The 16,241-nt window shown below is 41.8% G+C and overlaps 1 protein-coding gene and 1 pseudogene across 3 annotated transcripts in view; one reads left to right on the forward strand and one right to left on the reverse strand.

The window, feature by feature from the left end:
* The window catches only part of Numa1 (nuclear mitotic apparatus protein 1), a 76,181-nt gene that overhangs the window by 44,780 nt on the left and 15,160 nt on the right, over window positions 1–16,241 (reverse strand). The window lies entirely within an intron of this gene.
* The window catches only part of LOC115031521 (histone acetyltransferase KAT8 pseudogene), a 22,106-nt pseudogene continuing 5,989 nt past the window's right edge, over window positions 125–16,241 (forward strand).

Here is a 16,241-nt window from a genome sequence, read left to right on the forward strand (position 1 = left end):
GAGACTAGGTGTCAACGGTGAACTGAGGTCAGAATTGGGAAATCTTGAACTTCAAGGATTCAAATAAAGGATCTGGGATGATTTTAACAGAGAGCTGTGGTATGAGCCAGATTAACCTGACAAAATGGTTCTCTGGCAGCAAGGTGAGTTAGGAGGCTACCCAATAGATAGGAAGGTGCTGAGGACACAGATGATAGAGAATAGTTAAAAGAGGAATGAGAAGCATTGAGAAGAAAGAAGCTGACAAAAAGCAGGAAACTCAAAGCCACCATGGTGCTGTGTGCTTAAAGTCCTAGCAAGTGGGAGGCTGGGGCAGAAGGCCGGTCTGATCTACTATTAGACTTCCAGCCCAGCCAAGGCAGAGTAACAGCCTATCTCAAACAAAACGAAACTAGGAGGAGCAACTGTACAGGGAAGAAAGTATATGGCATATGTGAATCAAATGTGAGGAGGAGATGGGGGTCTGAAGAAGAAACAGGATATAACAGACAGTAGCTAATGCTTACTAAGAACCTACTAACATGCCTCAAACCATCCTACTGACCTATCGGGCATCATTCCATTAGGCTTCAACACCTCTTTATGAAGCAGGTAAATTACCACTCAACTTTAAGATGACTTTTTTAAAAAGACTTATTATTTATGTGAATGAATACACTGTCACTGTCTTCAGACACACCAGAAGAGAGCACTGGATCCCATAACAGATGGTTATGAGCCATCATGTGGTTGCTAGGAATTTAACTCAGGACCTCTGGAAGAGCAGTCAGGTGCTCTTAATCGCTGAGCCATCTCTCCAGCCCTAACACTCAACTGTAGACATGAAGAAACTAAGGCACAGAGTGACTATCTTACACACACATCACAAGTCACTTGCAGCTAACTACATCACCCTGGCAAGGATTCCTTAGATTCCTAGATGAAAGCATAGCCTCCTCTGCTTTAAGAGTACAAGTATGAACTCAGTAACATTTGCGAGGTGCCCAACACACTGACTTATAGCACAGAAGGTGCTAGTGGATGTTTCACAAAGGTTGGTTTCTGTCACCACAGTGTCCCAGCAGAAGGTTTACCAGTGCTAAAGAAGCTAGAGATATTCCTCCTGGAACAGGATGGTACCTTCACTGTGACCACCTTTTCCCCACCAGTCCCTCTCTCGGCTTTTACTTTATAGGCACACCTCAAATCTCAATCCCTCCAATATTAAACTGGTAACAGTAGTGAATTACTGGGGACAATTACTTGGGGACTTCCTACACTGTATGTATGTTTTTATGGTTGGATATATTTTTTTTATTATTTATTTATTTTGGTTTTTTTGAGACAGGGTTTCTCTGTATAGCCCTGGCTATCCTGGAACTCACTATGTAGACCAGGCTGGCCTCGAACTCAGAAATCCTCCTGCCTCTGCCTCCCAAGTGCTGGGATTAAAGGTGTGCGCCACCACGCCCGGCAATTGGATTTATTTTTAATAACCATGTACAAAAAGACACGATGGCTCAGGAGATATGCATGATCTGGTCTGAAGACCTAGGATCTACATGGTAGACGAGAACTCTCAACAGCTGTTCTCTGACACACACAAAAACATAATTTTAGTGTTTAAAAATTATGCTAATCATGTACAGAGATCAAGAAATGGTTTTATATATATTTTTGTGAAAGTCTCTTTCATCTAGAATGACAACTCCTTAAGGACATACCCCAGTTCCCTCTCTATGATCAGCCATAGTCCCTAGCTTACTAAAGCTCATTAAATCTGTTCCACTGAACTACATTTGTATGGCAGCTTTCCAAACACAGTCTCTGGCTACTAAAAGAATGTGTGTGCTGAGTAGAGAGGATGAGGTGCTGGTGAGATCCATACCCAACACTGCAGACACATTGCTCTCCCAGACCTACAGCCTGTTCTCACCATCCCTCTGTAGTCTGTACTTAGCAACTGCTATTAGCAGAAAGGACAGCTCCTATTCAAAGGACTACCACAAATACAAAAGTTCACATTTTATGAAAAAAAAATGGCAAAAATAATTAAAGATTGGCACACCCTAAAACTGTATGGGATGAAAATAAAAGGGTCGCTAAACTGCCCACCAGTCTCTGCAGTTCCATTTGGTACTGTCAGCCCTGAAACTTCACAGTGAAGACAGAATAGATACTGTATCTCTCCATCTTGCCCCTGCTCTAAACACAAGGTAACACATTCCAGCTGAAGCGCTGCTGTAGAAGGCTTGAAATCTCCGCTAGGATTTCCCTGCCAAGTCCTCACACTTCTAGGCCAACTAACTTATGGGCTACCCAGGAAGTTTGGCTAGTTTTCTCCACTTCTCTTTCTTCTCAACCAAGAAAGATCACTTGGCTCCTGCCTGGTTCTACAAGCCACTCATTACCCCACCAAAAGGGGTGGGGTGGTGATAAAGAAAGGGGTTTTGGAAGAACTCACAATGCAGGAGGAGTGAGTTCTGATAGAAGCTGAAGAATGGTAGTAAGTTAGAAGCACACAGTTGTTCAAAAGGGTCTGGAAATACTCCATCTCCTATTGTAGCCAGTAGGCTGCAGCAATTTGGTATTCATTTTATTATTCTTGTTTAAAATGTCAGTGTTGGGCTGAAGAGATGGCTCAATGGTTAAGAGCACTGACTGATCTTCCAGAAGTCCTGAGTTCAACTCCCAGCAACCACATGGTGGCTCACAACCATCTGTAGTGGGATCCAATGCCCTCTTCTAATGTATCTGAAGACCGACAGCTACGGTGTACATAAAATAAATCTTTTAAAAAAATGTCAGTGTTATAAGTTTTAATGTATACTATACTTTTGTTACAGTTTAAAGAAATGACAGGGAATAGGCTATGATATAACTCAGTGGTGAACACTGCCTAGCATATGTGAGGCTTCTGGTTCCATCCTTAGCAATGAAAAATGAGAGAGTAATTCCCCGGAGGCACCCCAGAACTGGGGTGATTCTAGTATAAATAATACTATTCCAAGGCGTCAATAACCTGGCTCCAGTTTTACTTCCTACTACACTTATGCCCTTACCCAAACTCTCCACCCTGACAGGCAGGTCTGTAATTTTAGATGGAATGTTTTATATAGACGAATGGCTCTAGGGTCAGATACAAATGAGCCCTAGATCCAAATTGTTGGTTCTAACATTGACTAGCCGGGTGACCTTAGACAAGTTATTTAATCTTTTTAATTCTCAAGTTCATTTTCTCTTAAATAGAGATAACCATGGTATTTACCTCATTGAGTTAATGTGAGATTAAAAAACAAAGCATGGCAAGTGTTTAGTATAGTGCCTTAGCACTATTAATTACAGTAACAGCAGCATTTATTATGCCAGGATATCAAGTGGCAGAGTGAAGACCAGAACACACTGCATGTGGTTGTTTTAAAGCTCAGGAAATCTAGCCAGGCAGTAGTGCTACATGACTCAGCACTCGGGAGGCAGAGACAGGCGGATCTCTGTGAGGTTCAAGGCCAGCTTGGCCAACAGAGTAAGTTCCAGGACAGCCAGGGCTACACAGAGAAGCCCAGTTTTTAAAATAAAAAAAAAAAAAAAAAACCAATCCTGAGGTTCAGGAATTAGGTGACTTGTTTACACAAGCTAGTCTTTTAAGTAGCCTACCATCCCCCCAACACTATTCTCTACTGCTTTAAAGACAGTAACTGAATAATTGAATAAATAAGCTGGTACACTATCAACAGCACAGAAGAACCTATACATTTATCTTCTCAGAATCATCTTTTTAAGTCAAAACAACCACATAGCTTTAAAAAAAGAAGAACTGAAGGACTGGAGAGATGGCTTGGTGGTTAAGAGCACTGGCTGCTTTTCCAGAGAACCTAGATTGAGTTCCCAGCACCCATGTGGCAGCTCACAATTGTATTCCTCTAGTTCTAGAAAACTGATACCCTCTCTGGTCTCTATAGGCACCAGGCACACACAATACACAGACATATATGTAGGCAAAATTACCCATACACATAAAATAATATTTTTTAAAGTAGTCACAGCCAGTTATAGTGTCATATACCCTTAGTCTTAGCATACAGGCGGCAGAGGCAGGTACATCTTTGTGAGTTCAGGCCATCTTGGTCTATATGGAGAGTTCCAGACCAACCAGAGATACATAGTGAGACTGTCTCAAAAACAAACAAAACAAACAAACAAAAAATAGCAAAACTTATCAGAAGCAACAAGCATTGAAGAAAAGTGTTCCTCGAGGGAAATGTTGGTGATAGCTCAGGGTAAGAAAGGGAAGCTGAAAGGAAAGGCAGGCAGTCACTGCAGCTTGTTGGAGAGATGTACTGTTTCCAAGGCCTGACCTCCAGCCCATTTACCATCACCCTCTTCTCCCTCTCCAGGGCAGTGGCTGGTTAATGAGTCACTGTTGCAAAGCCTGAAGCTTCCCCGGGAGAAAAGCAGAGGGCAAAAGCAACTCCCAGACAGGACTGATTAGTCAAGTCCAAGAGTCCCCACTCAGTTCTCCCTCAAGATGGCCTTTCTACAAAACTAAGAACCTGTGTGCCCTGTCTCAGTGCCACAGAGGAGTAAAATGGCTGAGTGTCCCTATAGGCAATATATCTGCCACAGTAGTTGCTGCAATTGAACTCAGAACCTCTGCAAGAGCAGTCAGTGCTCTTAACTGCTGAGCCATCTCTCCAGCCCAATGAAATAACTTTTTAAGTGACTTGTGGTATAAACTTTTTCTAAGAAGATATATTTTTTCCTTAATTTAATTTTATATATCAACTATACTTTCAAAGTGAATGAATCTACTTGGCCAGACATGGTAGCATACTGCAACCCCAGCACTTTTGAGGCTGAAACAAGTAAGATCAAGGTCTTATTCCAGGCCAACCTTGGCTAATAGCGAGTTAAGTTCAAGAGTGCATAGAGTTATATTAGACCCTGTTTCAAAAAAAAAAAAGAAAAAAAAAAAACCCACACAATCAAATAAAAAATAAACAAAAAGTAACCCCTTTTATTTTTTATTTATTTTTTTTGTTTTTGTTTTTTGTTTTGTTTTTTTTGTTTTGTTTTGTTTTTCGAGACAGGGTTTCTCTGTGTAGCCCTGGCTGTCCTGGCACTCACTTTGTAGACCAAGCTGGCCTCGAACTCAGAAATCCGCCTGCCTCTGCCTCCCGAGTGCTGGGATTAAAGGCGTGCGCCACCACGCCCGGCTCTAACAAAAAGTAACCCCTTTTAAATGACATCTTTACATAGAGCCCTGGGATACAGATAAAGATAGGTTTGCATAGAGACATGTGGAGTTCCATCTGCTTCTTACAGCTGTTGTAGAATGGACGATAAAAGTCACTGTCAGCCCCAAGCAGGAAGTGACACAGGTCTGAAAGACCTGACAACAAGAAGAAAGAGACAACCTTGAGAATTACTTTTGAGATGTCTACAGAGAATTATAAGAATGAGGAACGGGCTGGTGAGATGGCTCAGTGGTTAAGAGTGCCGACTGCTCTTCTGAAGATCCCGAGTTCAAATCCCAGCAACCACATGGTGGCTCACAACCATCTGTAACGAAATCTGGAGTGTCTGAAGACAACTACAGTGTACTTACATATAATAAATAAATAAATCTTTATAAGAATGAGGAACACAAAATTCTAGAAGTACTTTAAATTTCTAGACTAGTACATGGATACCAAAACCAAAATAGGTATGCATATATGCAAGAATAGTGACAATTCCCTTTTACTGAGAATAGTATTAACTCTATCAAACAAATATTAATACTGTTATCCTTACTGAACAGGTTTTAAAATGTTGAACAACAATCCAATTATCCTGAGACTCATATGTATGATTAATATGCAAACACAAGTCTGTCTCACCTCAAAGTTTATAATCTAAGCCAGAAAGACTGGGTCTCTAGGTGTCTCCTAGTTACAAGTAACTAGAACTAGTGAAAACTCCGTCTGGCTCTAGACCCATAGGTCTGGATCCCATTTGAAACAGTGACAATAATTAGAAGGTCTAAGATAGGATGACCATCCTCACTTATTTAAAAGTAAAAGGCTAGCCTATTAATTTGCAGTTGAATTTTATTCATCTTCTAAAGCCTGTCTCACACAGCTGCAGTAAGTACCTGCATTAAGAGAGGACTTGGATGATTTCTGCAGTGGATTCATGCAACTGCAGACATTCAAATCGATCCAAGTGCTGAGAACAAGTAACTGTCAAATTAAGTCATAAATTGACATGTATATAACCCCACAGGTTCAAGGGACACTGTAGGAAAGGTGACAGGAACAAAGTCAGAAGGGTGGAGTGTGCGAGAATGCTGTCTCCAGGGCATAACATGGCCACTGTACTTTAGAACTCATAGCAACTGTGATTACAGAGCAGTGAAAGATTGGGCCTGACATCTTGTCATGAATGCCCACTTCTCCCTGAGGATCTATAGGCTAAAGGATAATAATGGTGAAGGAGAGAGACTTTTTCTTGGGAAGTATAGCCACTGATAAGGTACCCATTTTCCTGAAAGCTATCCTAAGGAAAGATCACTGGGTCACTAAAAAAAAAAAAAAAAAAGAAAGAAAGAAAACATTAAAGTAGGAGGAGCTAGCTATAGGATCATTGGAGTGTGACAAGAAAGGGAAATAAAGAGTAAATATGATCAAAATAGTCATGAACATGTATGAAAATGTCAGGATGAAAACCATTGTTAAGGATAAATTTATACCAATAAAAAGGAAGCAAGGGAGAGAAAGAGGGAGGGGACCTAGGCATGGTAGCACATGCCTTTTACCCCAGTACTCAGGAGACAGAAGCAGGCAGATGTCCATGAGTTCCAGGTCAGCCAGGGCTACATAGTGAGACTATCTCAAAGAAGGATGCAGGGACTTCTGGAGAAATTCCCAATGTCTAAAAATTTCTAACAAAAAGAAAAAAAAAAAAAAGAAGAAGAAGCCGGTCATGGTGACAGATGCCTTTAATCGCAGCACTCAAGAGACAGAGGCAGGTGGATTTCTGAGTTCGAAGCCAGCCTGGTCTACAAAGTGAGTTCCAGGACAGCCAGGGCTATATAGAGAAACCCTGTCTCGAAAAAACCAAAAAGACCAAAAAAAAAAAAAAACAACAACAACAACAACAACAACAAAATAAATAAATAAATAAATAAATAAATAAATAAATAAATAAATAAAAGAAAATTTCTTTTAGAAATTTGTTCCCATTTAGGAGTGCGAAAAAAGCTAGTGACCACATGAGTATTACCAATAAAGACAGTACGAAGGGCTGGAGAGATGGCTCAGTGGTTAAGAGCACCGACTGCTCTTCCAAAGGTCCTGAGTTCAAATCCCAGCAACCACATGGTGGCTCACAATCACCCATAATGAGATCTAACTCCCTCTTCTGCTGGGTGGTGGTGATGCACGCCTTTAATCCCAGCACTTGGGAGTCCGAGGCAGCCTGGTCTACAAAGTGAGTTCCAGGACAGCCAAAGCTACACAGAGAAACCCTGTCTTGAAAAAACAAACAAACAAAAAAACAAAAAAAGACAGTACGAGTGGTTATGGGAATAAAGGTCATTCGTTTTCTGTCATTTTTGGTCCATATCACATACCACTCGGGACTATACTGCCCTCAGCAGAACAATCAGTCAGGACTTGTATATGGCTCTGTACCACTTACTGATCATGTGTTTGCCATTTATAAAGTATTTCAAGTGTTCCTCACAGCAGCTCTGTAAGGAGGTATTATTTTCAGTTTACCAAAGAGAAAGTTGGTCAGAGAAATTAAATACCAGAGTTAAGATAGCAACTAAAGCTCAAGTATGCTAAAGCTCCGAGTTTGAAGCCAGAGTGGTCTACAGAGTGAGCTCCAGGACAGCCAGAGCTACACAGAGAAACCCTGTCTCAAAAAAAAAAAAACAAAAAAACAAAAAAACAAAAAAAAAAACGACCAAAACCAATGTGAATTGAGTCATGATACACACACACACACACACACACACACACAGAGTTCAACATCTAATTATATACAGAAGAAAATCAAAATTCCTTAGCATATTTAGAGCTGGAGAGATGGCTCAGTGGTTTAAAGCACTTGTTCCTCCAGAAGACCCAGATTTGAGTCCCAGCACCCACATGGCAGCTCACAATCATCTGTAACTCCAGTCCCTGGGGCTCCAATATTCTCTTCTGACTTTTGTTGGCCCATATATATGCAGGCCTACATTCATACATAAAAAATAAAATCTAGAAAAAAAAATGTTATTCCCAGTACTCTAAGGTCCAGCCTTCTAGTTTCCTTTCCAATCTCATCTCCAGCTAATTCAAGTATCTTTCCCTCAGCATAGCAGGTATTTTCTAGGTTCTGTATCACTGCTTGTGAATCTACTGAAATGCCCTGTCCTCTACAACTCTTGAACTCCCATGTATCCTTTATCATTTGACTAAAATGCCTCTCCCTTCAGCTCTCCTAGTCTCTCCCACAATAAGGAACAGTTGTTCTTTCTTCCAAATGGCCACTTATTGCTTGTTCCTCTACATATTTAGTTCACTCCCCTACAGGAATGCAAACTGTATATCTATCTGTTTCACCCAAATTAAGATCATAAAGGACAAAAAATATTGTTTCATCACTCTGACACCTGATACAGGTAGCTCTTAAACAAAAGCTTGCTGGATGACCGACAGATATTGGCCCCAACTTAGTAAATTCCATCATTAGGCAGTCAGTGAAGCCGGTCAAATGTTTCTCTAATTGTAAGTCATACACCTCGCATGAATAGATAGAAAACAATTAATGCCAAAAGCCTGCAGCTTCAGGGGGCCTTGCAAGCAGAGTGTGTTTGCACAATCATGACTAAAAGGAAAGGGCACTGAGGCAAAGAGCAGAGATAGAGCCGTGGACTGCACTCTTCCAGTCACCTCCTGAGCTCACTAAGCAGCCTACTTTCTTGGGGTTATCTGCAGGTCAAAAGGACAGAAAAGCAACTGATTGGGCCACACTGTTTCTCCAGCAACTAGCCCTACTCTTGGGCATTTAACTTCTAATTATGGGTCCATAGGGCCTTTTCTCCAAATGAATCCTACTGCACCAGTCAAAGAATGACTTTCAAAAAGGGCTCAGAGTTAACAGCAGAGAAGAGTCTCCCCAAGCCTTGAAGTAACAAAATCCACACTATCTGTTTTGATGAAAGTTGTTCTACCTTCTTTAAACAATAGTCTTGTCAAGGAGCAACTTCTCCCAGACCCAGCATGTCTGGGATTGTGTTTCAGGGGGGAGTCCTAGGGGCTGCTTCTCTTTAAACAGCAACTTTGTACTTGATGACCCACCCACCTGTGGCTGCCAGCAGAAAAGTCACTATAATTTTAGTGATTTTAGGGGTAAAAAGAAACTCCAGCCGGGCGGTGGTGGCAAATGCCTTTAATCCCAGCACTTGGGAGGCAGAGGCAGGCAAATTTCTGAGTTCGAGGCCAGCCTGGTCTACAGAGTGAGTTCCAGGACAGCCAGGGCTAACAGAGAAACCCTATCTCGAAATAAAAATAAAAATAAAATAAAAAGACACTCCACTGCTACCCCAGTACTTCAGCAGCTTTATACAGATACAGATACATCCCCTCTTCAAACTTTGAGCTCTCTCTCTTTCTCTCTCTGTCTCTCTCTCCTCCTCCCTTTCCTCCACTCCCCTCCCCTCCTCTTCCTTCCCTCATCCTCTACCCCCCCCCCAACCTCTCTCCCTCTCTGAGACAGACTCTTTCTGTCCCTTTTGGCCTGGACCTCACTTTACAGAACATATTGTACTTAAACTCTGACAATTTTGTTGCCTCAACCTTCATGCTACTGGGATTAAGATAGACTCCATCACATCTGGCTTAGCCTCAAACCTTCTTAGGCTTACCTGATTTTCAGATCTAAAACTTTTAGCATCTTGATACTCAACATAAAAATAAGAAAAACAACAAAGAAAAAAAGGAGAAAAACAAGAGAGTAAGAAGGAGAAATGTGAATGGTTACTTAATACAATGACTATGCAACAGGATCATTTGGCCAGACTGACAAACATTTTATTTAACTAACCAATTTCATCTGTTGTCAGGAGCATATAGATGATCAAGTATATGATACTCGTATATGACTGGAATATTTGAATACATTCAGTTACAGCCCTCTGCTTGCCCTACCCACCTTCCAGCCCACTTTCAAACCTACAACTATTGAAAGAAAAGAGAAGAAAAAAAAAAAATCAGTGATTCTCCTACAATACGTGCTTGCAACTTTCTGCTTCAGCCGGCTGGTGGGCATCAGCAGTCAGACCGAAAATGCTTCAGTCTCCTTGGTGGTTCTTCTAGAGATGGACCTGCCTTAGCTCACCAGCCACAGCTTCCTAGAGGTACATGTCCTGCCCTTCTTTTGACCCTTAAAGTATTTGTGATTTCAGAGGACTACCAGAAAAAGGGCTAATTTCCTTCACTATCTAGTCACTTTGACCTCAAAGCAAGAACATATAGAGTGAGTAAACAGGAAAGCAACTCTATTCAAATATTAACCCATCTCATTAAACCATATGAAAACTGTAAATAGATATACATATACATATATATTTACAGCTTTCCATATATATTTAGTCACTGCTTAAAACACTTACAAAACTACCTTCACACACTATTCCATGTGAGAAACAGAGAGAAATAGTAGTTTTATAACAATCAGTCATACCTTTTTGTCACAAAAAAATAAACAGATAGATAGGGAAAGAAAGAATAAGATAAGATGGATAAATGGATGGATGGATGGATGGATAGATGGATAGAGGATATTACTTTGTTTAATTCTTAGACACAAGACATTTCTGATGGCTTCTAAAAACTGAATCTACCCATTACAAGTGGAGATTGCTATCTCTAAAGATACTCAAAGATTGGTTCAGGGACTGGAAAGTATAGTTCATTGGTAAAGTTCTTGCCTAGCATGCTGTGGGTTCAATTCTAAGCACTGCTGTTAAAAAAAGAAGAGAAGAGAAGAGAAGAGAAGAGAAGAGAAGAGAAGAGAAGAGAAGAGAAGAGAAGAGGCACCAACTGCATACCAGAATAAATGTAAAAGCTGAGAACGCCATTACTTTGAGGGAGACAGACTTACAAATGGAGAGGATAAAGTATGTATGATATGTCACCATTATTTAAAACAAAAACAAACTTGGCTTTTGCCTAGATGGCACCAAAAGCAAAGAAATAAGAGAAGTAAGGTTCTGACCAATGTCAAAGGAAAGGTCTTAAAAGCCAAGAAAGCGGGCTGGAGAGATGGCTCAGCTAAGAGCACTAACTACTTATCCAGAGGTCCTGAGTTCAATTCTCAGCAACCACATGGTGGCTCATAACCATCTGTAATGGGATCAGATGCCCTCTTCTGGTGTGTCTGAAGACAGCTACAGTGTACTCATAGACATGAAATAAATAAATCTTAAAAAAAAAAAAAAAAAAAGCCAAGGAGGCAGCGCAGAAAGGTAGCCACAGCCACAGAAATCCACACCCACCATCCGATGGCACAAGACCCTGCAGCTCCAGAGGCAATCCAATATCCTCAACAAGAGCACACCCAGGAAAAACAAGCCATCATCAAGTCCCCCTCAACCCCTGAGTCAGCTATGAAGAAGACAGAAGACTTGTGTTATTGTGGATGTCAAGGCCAACAAGCACCAGATCAAACAGGCTATGAAAACACTCTATGGCATTGATGTGGCCAGTCAATACCCTGATCAGACCTTAACAAAGAAAAAAAAGGCTTATGTTTAGTTGCCTCCTGATTATGATGCTCTGGATGTTGCCAGCAAAATTGGGAGTCCAGTCAAAACTGAATCTAACTGCCTAATACTAAATACACATTCTGTCTCTCTCTCTCTCTCTCTCTCTCTCTCTCATACACACACACACACACACACACACACTACACTACATACTACACACACACACACACACACAAATTTTGACTCTGGAAAAACTCTCCAAGACTATGCAATCCAAGCTGTCTGTCTAAATATGAGGGAACTCCAGTCCACTGAAGTTAGACAACTGGTCCCTGGTCACACCACTAATTAGCAGGAGTACAGAAACCCAGGTATACTGACTCCCTGCCTAAAACACAAGTACAGGGTTATCTACACAGCTTCCCCTTTCTAGCTTTTCACTGTCTTTTTCTTCTGTGGTAAAGGGATGGGAGCTAACACAGGGCAGTCACGCACACAGAATAGCTCCTACCATCCAGAAGCTGAGAAATGTGCTTATACCCACAGTGTCTCTACAATGACTCTAACAGGTATGAGTCTATGTTTAATGTCTGGCTCACGGGAGTTCTGGGAAAACTACCACACAGCAGAGGCCAGTGAAGACTTCTGGACATTCTCCCACAATTAGAAAAATGTATATTATATACTTCCCACCTCCTACAGTAACCAGTTTGTTTCATGATGGATATCTTGTAGAATCTAGATCAGGGGAAAAGCAACAGAGAACGTAGGTAAAGAAAGCCAAGAAAAAGCAGAGAAAGGGCAGGAGCCATCTTGACTCACCTCCTGGTAGACGGCCCCTGTTAGCCCGGACAGTAAGCCACAGCAGTGTGAACTTGAATTTGCCTCTACTCAGGGAAGAGGCAAAGAGATGAGAATGCTGTTCCTTGCCATATCCCACCCACTGTTAGGGAACTCAGGCTCCCATCATCCTAGGTGACCCTGGAGCTCTGGATCACACACCAAGAAGAAGTGAAGAATGAGGGCCAGGCCGGTGGGGTGAGTCAATGAAGAGGAGGAAGAGTCACTGGGCAAAGATACTGGCCTCCTGTGGCAAGAATGTCAAACCACACCCCCACTCGGTCAGCTTTTAGGAGGCTTGTGAGGATTCCAGGCAGAATCCCTCAGACCTCTACACCACTCTCCTTTTTAAAGGTGTCTCTCTGGCTCTCGAAAGCCTTGCAGTATTTTTTTCTCAAGCATCAGATGAACTTCTGTGGCCTAAGTTTCCAAGTCCACTCTATGGCCTCTAGCCACTATTCGCCCTTATTTTCCACTATTCCAGAGCAGGTGAAACTCATCCAGCCACTCTCCTCATTTTTCTGTGCATGACTCTACCTCTGTCTCATTCTGATGCCTTCAGTTATCCAGGAGGCACAAACCTACCTTCAGGTGTCAGGCAAGTCATAGGAATGAGTGTTCCACTGAGCCATATGGCAAAATGAGGGAGTGCTGCACCTCCAAAAGGCAGCCAACTACTTATACAGTATTTTACTGTGACCATCACGATAGCATTTTAAATAATTCTTAGCAGTTTTTCTGTCTTGCAAATGAGGAAGTCTTCAAAGTCAAGCACCCGGCTCAATGCTGGCAACAACTGCTAGAGCTCAATGAAGCTGAAGCAAATACTCCCTACCATCAGATTTTGTGGTGGAAAAGTGTGAATATCACAGAACCATCATTCATATTTCATGATATAAAACCTAAATAGTGTGATGGGAAACCCAAATCATAGCTTATCTAAATAACCACATGCCTCTCTTTCTGACCCTCTTTCAAACCCCATCTTCCTGTCAAAATTTTGCCCTAGTTATTCCAACAGCTACTAAAAGGATCCCACAATTCCTATAGGGTTTACAGATTAGACAGCACAACGAAGTCTAATTATACACTGCCTTGTAGAATTGTGCTTTGCTTCTGTGTGGTTTAGATTCAACTTCCTTAACAAACCACCAAATATACTTATATAGTTCCTCCATGTTGATTTAAAAAATAATAAGCTGGGCAGTGGTGGCGCACGCCTTTAATCCCAGCACTTGGGAGGCAGAGGCAGGTGGATTTCTGAGTTCGAGGCCAGCCTGGTCTACAAAGTGAGTTCCAGGACAGCCAGGGCTATACAGAGAAACCCTGTCTCGAAAAACAAAAAAAAAACAAAAAACAAAAAAAAAAAAAAATAATAAGCTGGGCAGTGGTGGCACACGCCTTTAATCCAGCACTTAGGAGGCAGAGACAGGTGGATTTCTGAGTTCGAGGCCAACCTGGTCTACAAAGTGAGTTCCAGGACAGCCAGAGCTACACAGAGAAACCCTGTCTCGAAAAACCAAAACCAAACCAAACCAAACAAACAAAAAATAACAATAACAACAACAACAACAGCCGGGTGTGGTGGCACATGCCTTTAATCTCAGCACTCGGGAGGCAGAGGCAGGTGAATTTCTGAGTTCGAGGCCAGCCTGGTCTACAGAGTGAGTTCCAGGACAGCCAGGGCTACACAGAGAAACCCTGTCTCGAAAAACCAAAAAAAAAAAAAAACAACAACAACAATAATAATAAAACGGGTCTTGTTTTACTATGTAGTTAGACCAGGCTGGCCTCAAACTCACAGAGATGCACCTGCCTCTGCCTCTAAAATGTTGGGACTAAAGGAAGGCACCAAGTACACCACACTCTAAATTGAATCTCATGTTTTGTTTTGTTTTGTTTTACTTTTTGAGATAGTGTCTCACCACAGAGCCTGGAGCCTGGAATCTGCTGTATAATCCAAGCTGGCCTCAAACTCATGATCCTCCTATCTTAGCCTTCCTAAGTACTAGGATTACAGCCATGGGTGCAAAGACATGTTAAGGCCATACTGTGTCCACCCTGCCACAGGGCACCAAAAACTTAATAGTCTGAAAAACAAATATCTCTGGCAAGGCATTGGAAGACATTCAAGCAGTCAGGTAAGTGTGCCGGAATATACGCAGTCTTACTCCTTACCAGACAAACCAGCTGTAATCAGACAGAAGAAATCTGCAAGGCTGAGTCACTGGCATTTCCTGAACTGACTTCAAAGAACTGGCCCTTAAATAGGACAGAAAGAAAAGGCAGCATGGCACAGCTGCCAAGAGAAGCCTCAATGCAGGAGCACACTGTACACTAATGCCACTCTCCCTCCTTCAACCATTAGATCTTTCTACTTCTGCCAAGTGGTCCCTTATAGAGAGAATGACTACCTAACAGCCTACCCATAATTTTCGTTTTCTCTACCCAATCAATGACAGCCAAGATATTGGCCTTTTCAAGTAGCTCCTCCCCCAGTTTACTAGCGGAAAGGATGGAAAAAATATTCCCTGAAAACCTCCATTAATCAGGGTAAGATCTATAGTACTTTGTACAAAGGCGCACGCTTCTCAAACCTACCATGCCTTGCCTTTTACTAAAGAGTCAGAATGAGGGCTCAGGAGAGAGGGAGGGCTCACTGGATGCTCTTCCAGAGGACCCAACAGTTCACAATACCCACATGACAGCTCACAGCCATCTGTAACTTCAATTCCATAGAAAATTCTATGTCCTTCTGACCAAGGGCACTACACACAGACATTCATGCAGGCAAACAAGCTATTCACTTAGTTCCTCTTTAATTTTTTTATTCAAAAATCTCAGAATGAAGGCCTATGACGCCTGCTTGTCCAACTACAGAATTAAACCGTGATAAGGGAATGGAGGCACATGCCTTTGATCCAGCACTTTTAGGCAGAGGTAGGAGGATCTCCATGAGCTGAGGCCAAATTATCTTCATAGCAAGTTCCAGGTTAGCCAAGGCTACATATAGTAAGACAAACAACAACAAGCTAAGAATCATAAAAAATAGACTGTAGCCGGGCGTGGTGGCACACGCCTTAAATCCCAGCACTCGAGAGGCAGAGGCAGGTGGATTTCTGAGTTCGAGGCCAGCCTGGTCTACAAAGTGAGTTCCAGGACAGCCAGGGCTATCAGAGAAACCCTGTCTTGAAAAACCAAAAAAAAAAAAAAAAAAAAAAAAAAGACTGTAACGGCTAAAACAGACATGGTAGCAAATGCCTGTAGCCCCAGCACTTAGAAAATCAGACGAGCTCAAGGTCATCTTAGAAAATCAGACGAGCTCAAGGTCATCTTCAGCTACAGAGTAATCTCCAGGTCAGCCTGGGCTACCAGAGACCTTATCTTCAAATAATTAATTTCCTAAAACTATAAAAGACAGGCAGTAGCATGCTTTTATATCTGATGGGAGGGATATTAAGTCAGGTGCAGTGGCACACACGGATAATCCCAGCACTCTCCGCATAGCCTGAAGCAGGATTCTTAAGTCCAGGCCAGGCTGGGCTACCATGTAAACCCTCTCTCAAATCGTCATTTTAAAAAAAAGAAAAAAAGTGTAAAATACATGTAATTTAGAATAAAAGAACCAATCAAACAAATGAAATGTAAAATGAAAGATTCTATTCACGTTCATATGAAAAGGGCT

The sequence above is a fragment of the Mus caroli genome, unplaced genomic scaffold (genome assembly GCF_978045245.1).
Source record: "Mus caroli unplaced genomic scaffold, Mus_caroli_1 scaffold_8, whole genome shotgun sequence".
Lineage (NCBI taxonomy): Eukaryota > Metazoa > Chordata > Mammalia > Rodentia > Muridae > Mus > Mus caroli.